This window comes from Otolemur garnettii, unplaced genomic scaffold, assembly GCF_000181295.1.
Source record: "Otolemur garnettii isolate 467f Iridium unplaced genomic scaffold, OtoGar3 scaffold00068, whole genome shotgun sequence".
Taxonomy (NCBI): Eukaryota; Metazoa; Chordata; class Mammalia; order Primates; family Galagidae; genus Otolemur; species Otolemur garnettii.
Window position 1 is genome coordinate 8,069,407 of NW_003852463.1, and position 6,427 is coordinate 8,075,833.

The 6,427-nt window shown below is 40.3% G+C and overlaps 1 non-coding gene across 1 annotated transcript; it reads left to right on the top strand.

Moving 5' to 3' along the window:
• The first annotated feature begins 785 nt into the window (after window positions 1-785).
• LOC111726504 lies at window positions 786-892 on the top strand. Its single transcript, XR_002774267.1, has one exon. It is a non-coding gene; the product is annotated as a U6 spliceosomal RNA (small nuclear RNA).
• The last annotated feature ends 5,535 nt before the right edge of the window (window positions 893-6,427 follow it).

Genomic DNA, 6,427 nt, shown 5'->3' on the forward strand with positions numbered 1-6,427 from the left:
TAGAAAGCAGGAAAATACAGGTGGCCATAATGATAAGTTGTTTGTGACGACTAGATATAGGAAAAGAGGGCAATAAGATACAAACACTATGGCAATCCCTTCCTGGACATCGCAGCCATCCCCAGCAGTTCAATCTGAGTGCGGAGTTGTTCTTTGTTCTGCTCTTTTCTAGTATCACAAAACTCGGCGACATTTAAATGAAACATGTCTTAGCTTGGCACATGTTAGAAGTCTCCTGTGTAGCATCCCTTGATTTTAAGAGCTCTAGAATGCTTTAGCGAGTCTGATGTTTGGGAATTTTCTGCAATAGCAGAATATCCACTGGGAAGCACAAAACAGGGCCATGCTGGTTAGGAAAAGCATTATAATAGAGTAGACACAAACCAAGAGAAAAGTTCATGTTCTCTGCCATAATCATTCGTCGCACACAGAAAGTTCTTTCCATTAGCCCAGCCCGCAGGCTGGAGACCATGGTGAGAAAAGATTCCACCCACATGGCCATGTCTACCTCTGAAGCGTTTCTAAGAGACTTATCTTCATTTAAATATGGAACAGCATTTTTTAGAAAGCCTTTGGCAAATAATATACTTAATTTGACTTACATAGAAATAATCCCATCTAAGCTTGTTTATAAGGGTGCCATTATAAAGCTGAATAAGAAGGGCAGCACCTATGGCTCAAAGGAGTAGGATGCCGGCCCCATATGCCGGAGGTGGCAGGTTCAAACCCAGCCCGGCCAAAAACTGCAAAAAAAAAAAAAAGCTGAATAAGAAAAAAGTCAGCTAGTGCTTGCTTCGGCAGCACATATACTAAGATTGGAACGATACAGAGAAGATTAGCATGGCCCCTGTGCAAGGATAACATGCAAATTTGTGAAGCATTCCATATTTTTAGCAGAAATAAAAATAAATCTATAAGCCAAAAAAAAAAAAAGAAAGAAAGAAAAAAGTCAGTTAACCAACTAGACATTTCTAAATTTGGGGATGTTTATCAGCACATACAATAAGCATTTGTTCAGCTGGTTGGTACATTAGTTTTGGAGGAAATTATGGTTTCATGTCACCATCTATGCCTGAGTTTCTGCATGCAAGCGACTGAGAACAAGCCACCCAGACTCAGCTCACATGAAGCAGCGGAAAGGCCAGGACTATCTTCCCCCCAAATTACAAATATGTCCTTGGGCAGAGACAGGCTTTTCCTTCCTGCCTCTTAATGTGTTCAGTGGCTCAAGAAATATGTGTTGATGCAAAAATGGGCAACACCGGGCAATTTAGATCTCTTTTTCCTAATCAAAGATCAGCACAACATTGACTTTCCTCTCCACGGAGCCTCGCTCCTCACCAGCTGCCAATGATTCTTTTCCGTCTCACCCCGTGTGAGATCCTGGATTCACACTTTGTCACCTGTTCCCTGGGCCCCACCCTAGTAGTGCAGGAAGGAGGTGTGTTACAGATACTGAGTGAGTGACGGAAGGAAGGAAAGCACACAGACTTTGGGGGAGGTAAGCCAGACCGGCTCACCCCAGTCCCTCTTCTGCTCTTCCTGAGGCCACCTTAGTTTTCTGTGTTTATCTGTCACTGCCTTTTCTGCTCCCAAAGCTGTTTGTTGATGCAAGTTGCACTGAGAAGCCACAGGGTACCAGGTCTTCACTTCCATTTTTACCCCAAGAACAGATCCTTTCTCCTTATTAAGTTTTCCCTTCAGATCACTGTAGGAAATCACAGACACAAATCTCAAACACAGTTTTAGAATGTTTTAGTTCTAGAATATTTTAGAATGTTTTGCCAGGTTCCTGTGCTGTAGCCTCAACTTCCTCTGAAACAGCCAATGGAAGAACTCGCTGTATTTTTTGCTCTAACATGAATGTGGCTAATGTGCCATGTGGCGCTACCTACACCTAATACAGATTGAAAGAAAGAACATCTGTCAGGGAAAAATAATAGATAGTCATTTAAATCTCACTGGTCTTACAGAACAGGGTTTGGCAAGCTGTGAATCACAGGCCAAACCTGTTCTTCTGAATCATGCAGTTTTTTTTTTTAAATAAAGTTTTATTGTAACACAGCTGCATTTGTTTAGATACTATCATGGCTGCTCTGGAGTAACAATGGCAGAGTTGAGCAGTTGTGACATGCTCGATGGCACTCAAAGCTGACAATATTTACTACCTGGCCCTTTACAGGAAAAATTTATTGACCCCTGTCTCAGAAGATGTCAAAGTCAGAAAGTATTCTTATGTATAAGAAAGCACCCTATTTCTGCCACACTCAGTGCTAGTCTTTAAAAGGAAAATAATCCATTTTGTTCTGTCAACTTCCTATCAAAAATCCTTCCCCCAAATCCAGCCTATGTGGCTCCCAATTCTTCTATCTTCATTTACCTTCTGTTGAATCAAATCTTCTCCAGCTCTTATTTTCCCTCTTTTTTAAAAAATTGAAATGCCAAGGCTATCTCCCGTGACTCTTCTCATTGTAACTTTCAGCTCTTTCTACTGTTTCTGAAGCAACCTAAGAGAGGATCCAGCAGAGAGCAGACATAGGGTCTTCCTTGGAAAGGGTGCATAGATTGGATGCTGACAGGCTGGGAAAAGTCATGTAGTTGTTTCAGGTTCCATAATGAATCATCTTGACTGGATTAATAGTAAACACCCCTGAGTCTAGGCTCAGCAACCCCTCACCTTATGCACTCCTGGCCTTTTCTTCTGAATCTAGAACTCTCCAAGGCATCCTCCCATCTGACTTGTAGGCTTTACCATTGACTGCCCACTCCCTCTCACACAGATCTCCCAGATGGAAAATGTTCTCATGAGGGGACACTCAGCTCCCAGGACCTCTGCTCCTCCCATCCTTTGAACATTTCTTCATTCTGCTCACTACTTTCGTCTTTGCCACGTGTGTTTGGTGCTTGCCTGAGCGTTTTTTGTAATTTGTTTTTCTGGCATCAAAAGGAACTTTGTTCATTGCAGCAGAGTTGAAATATGAAAATTATATAAATAAAGGAAAAAATCATCTATAATCCCATATACGGAGAAGACCAATGTTAACATTTGGGTATATAACTTTACAATTATTATTCTATGAGTCTGTACGTGCATTTGATACACGCACAAGTGTATATATAATTATTAAATCACATTTGGGTTCAGAGTATATTTAGTTTTGTATTTCTTTCTATTTGCCGCCACGTTCTGTGTCCTTGCTTTTGGATTTGTACTACTGTACAATGCCTGATAGTTGGTTTTTCATGAAGGAAAACCAGATTTTTCTAATTAGAACAAATTCCTTGAGCACAAGGATAGTCTCTTCCTTTTTTATTCACTTCTTTTCTCACCTCCATTCTCATGTCCAACAGCAACCAGTGTCCTTTAGAAGCCCAGAATGAGTGATAAATATTTTCTGAGTAGAATTGAGTAGGATAATGTGAGATGCACCCATAGGAGGAAAACTGAGCACCTGATGTTCCTCTCTTGTTCTTGCCACACAGAGAAAGTCACAGCTTGAAATGAGTCGTGAATGGTTCTTTGGCGGGTGCACAGCTATACACCTGCTGAGTTACGAGCCTGATGAATCATTTGCCTGGTTATCTTGCTACTCAGGCTGAATTGAATGCTACTTTTCAAACCAAACAAGTCTCAACCAGGGCTCTGTCTGTGCTTTGCTCTTGGGTTAGTGTTTTCTCTGCAAATAGGCTCCCTATCGCTCTTTAAAAATCTGTGATAATAGCCTTACAAAAACAGTATTCAAAGAATACTTCTCCACCACTCCTGTCTTTTCTAATAGGAATTGTATTACATATTGCCAAGTAAATTAGATTTGGCTCCTTGTTTTATTTGTACAATAAAACTAAGCAAAGAGATCAACCACAGGATAAATTAATAACAAGGCATAAAACTCTGCCAGATATTTCCTTTGGGGGACAAACTAAACAATGAAACCACTCCTCGAACTTACTTGTTCTTATCTATTTCATTACATGCTTTGGCAAAGCTCAAGGACCTGCTTATTCAACCTAATGGTTTTGGTTTGGGTTTTCCATTTACTCCTTTGAAAAACTTAATGTCTTTTTGCTTTAGCATCCAAATTTCTCTCTTCAGTTCCAGTCTTCCTGACAGATCCTCCTCCCCGTCCTTAGATGAGGAACTGCAAAAGTCAGTGAAATTAATAAAAAATACAATCATAACAATTCAAAGCCAGAGGCCTATGTGGCTCTAAGGGGCTCGGTTTGGACACATCGCATTGCAATATGTGATTAATCAAAAGACAACCTCAACCCTTACTCAAGACACCTGTTGAACTGCTATTTGCCCAAGAGATTGAGTCCACCTTCAGCTGCTGAGTTTATAAGGCATTTAGCTAATTATAATTCCTTCTTTTGGAGGATTCTACTTTTCAAAACTCTTTCACCTCTAATTCATTTGATCCTTACTCAGCCATAGAACACATTTTATTTCCCATTTTATAGATGAGGAAATCCAAAAGAAATTGACTTGCTCCTGGTCACACAACTAGTCTCTGTCTCTCCCTTTCTCTCATTGTTTCTCTCAACTCCCCTAAATAACTCACTAAAGTTTAAAAATCTTATTCAGGTTTCTACTGAACACCACTCTGCATATTTTTTTATAGTTCAAAAAAAGAGTTAAATCAAATTAAAACGTTGCCTGTAGTTTTATGGTAAAAGTTAAATTCGCAATTCTATCACCATAATCTATAATCTATGGTCTAAAGAGCATCGAAAGCTAGAAAAATAAAATCTAAATGTCATCTAGCTTGTACTCTGGTCTCTCAGTCCTTGCTTTCAAACTCTCATAAACTGGGACAGTCTGAGAGTGAATGGCCTCCAGACTTTCTATAGCCTTGTCCTTTTCGTTAAGAAGTCTTCCTTATAACACAAATTTTTCAGTCTTCCCTTTGTGCCACTTTCCCCTTATTCTGCTCTCAACGAAGGTAACAAATAGCTCTTCTCTTCTTTTATCTAATATTAGATTCTGCTTCTAACCACTTCCCCCTCCCCCAATTTGAACGTTTATATTAGACCATGATGAATTAAGACCTAAGGAAGGCAGATATCCTGGAACTTACTCTTCTGATAAAGGTAAAGATTCTGTAACAAAAGACCTGAAAATCTGGGCAGCAAATCTTAGTCAGAGGAAAAGCAAGTTGAGGGTCTTCTTGGACTGTGTTTCTTGAGTGTCCATTTCAGAGATTCCAGCAGCTCTGTGCACTCCCAGGAGTAGGTAGGGACATAAGATGGCCTCAGCCACAGGCAGGTTTCTCTGTAGTTGAACTAAGCTGCAGAGTTGGAAACTGGGTATAACTCAGACAATCACATTTTCTAGTCACTATTCATGTTTATATCCCTTTTGTCATCCTCTATTCTACCTCATTCAGCTGTGCTGCAGGGAATTGTGTCCAAGCTTGGGACAGAATGTTAAAGAGGAAGCGACTCCCTCTCTTCACCCAGGGCTAATGTGGTTCAGCAAGATGGCCAAGGGAGAATTAAATGTCAGAGATGAGAGAAATGAAACTAAGCCGGCTACTTGTGTTGGAGAACATCCTTTCGTAGCCCATCTTAAAAGATCTACATTTTATTATTTTACTGAGGACAATAGAGCTTTTTAAGAATTTTTTTTTCTAAAATAAATGTCTGTATTGTTAACTTATTCAACAAATTTATCAATCAGACAACCTATACAGTATATATGAAGATTCCAAGATTCATAGGACACTTTTTCCGTCCTTAAGGAAACAATAGGCAAACAAGGCCTAAAAATCACTGACTATAAGGGTGAGGACAGCAGGGATGTACATGGTATTTTGGGAGTCACTTAATAACAGGATCACTTTCAGGTTCAGATGAAGGAAATTAAAGCAAGGCTCATGGTACCGATGACATTTGAACTGGCTTGGGAGGCCAGGCTGAGATGTGGCTTGGGGAAGAGCACATAGGCAGGCCATGTGGATTCAGGGTTCATGTAAGGGAATGGTGGAGGAGAAAGACAGCAAGAGTGAAGCCAGATCAGAATGCCAGGGAAAGTCTTACACCACAGAACCTCACAATCATGGAAGGCTTTGAAGGCCAATCTCCATGTATTCTACACCATTCATTAGCTTGCTGGTATAAATGATGAATTTCGGTCTTAGTGGCAGATTTAGGAGTATTAGGCTGAGGGTAGTTGAGTGGGAAGAGGATGACCTCTGTAGTCAGATAGACTGAGTGAAAATCCTGTGCCTGGTGTTCATGGTATGTGACCTTGGGCAAGTGACACAATCTTTCTGGGCCTCCATTTATACTTCCATAAAAAGAGACAAAATAAACAATGCCCTCATCTGGCCATTGTGAGGATCAAACGAGGCGACATTTGAAAAGTACAAGATATAATGGGTATGTGCAAAGTTTGAATTCATCTTTATCTCTTTCCTGGGAATTG